General features: G+C 52.0%; 1 protein-coding gene across 1 annotated transcript in view; it reads left to right on the top strand.

The window, feature by feature from the left end:
• Positions 1–833, top strand: part of CEP164 (centrosomal protein 164kDa) — a gene marked incomplete at its 5' end in the record, with an annotated part of 29,657 nt that overhangs the window by 15,182 nt on the left and 13,642 nt on the right.

Raw genomic sequence — 833 nt, 5'->3', positions numbered from 1 at the left:
CTTCCTAATGTCCAGCCATTTCTTCCTAATGTCCAGCCAATGCTCTTGCCAAGACGATCTGAACCTGTTAATGTTGTGTGCTGTGCCCTGTGGCATTTAACCATGGAGGACTGAGCTGCTAGCTGTTGCCTGATGACAGACTAGTTCTGAGACAGCCCCTGGTCCTGGTCAGCACCGGTCCTGCTGGGCTGCCAGCTCTTCCCTGCACAGGGCTGGTGACTGCAGGCTCCCAGGGCCAGCCTGGTGCCTCTTAACTAATGGCAGGAGAGGCCAGATGCAATGCGAGCAGTTCTTTTCTGCTTCCTTCCATAGCGGTGGCACTGGCTGACCAGGTGTAAGCATTAAGCTATTTTTATACCCTGGTTTTGTGGAGAGCTCACTCTAGAGTGCACCAGCTGTTACCCTGAGAGCAGTGGTGGCTTCCAGACCCTTGGTTACTGTGAGGACTAGACTGTCTAGAGGAGCTGTTTTCAGCCTGTTTGTGGTGACTCGCTTAAAGCAGTTGGAATACTGTGTGGAGCGGTGAGCTGCGTGCTCTCAGGAGCCCTTCACCTCTGACAGCTGCAGTGTGTGGCATTAATAGAAGAATTGTGTCAAAACTCCTAGCCTCTGCCCAGAGTTACATATACTCTAGGACACTGGGAACCAAGAAGCTGTTGCCTGTGCCAGGAAAACTTGTGAAGACAAGAAACTGCAGTCCCTCTCAATGACTGGCTGTGCATACTTGGGATTTGCAGCCTTGTTCTTGGAGGAGCTGTTCACGTGAAGGTCCCGGCAAACATATTCTGCCCGCAGGAGTTGTCTCCTTATCACTCAGTACCTGCTTTCCAGCT

This window comes from Apaloderma vittatum, unplaced genomic scaffold (assembly GCF_000703405.1).
Source record: "Apaloderma vittatum isolate BGI_N311 unplaced genomic scaffold, ASM70340v1 scaffold17166, whole genome shotgun sequence".
Lineage (NCBI taxonomy): Eukaryota > Metazoa > Chordata > Aves > Trogoniformes > Trogonidae > Apaloderma > Apaloderma vittatum.
This window is presented reverse-complemented; position numbering and strand designations above follow the sequence as displayed.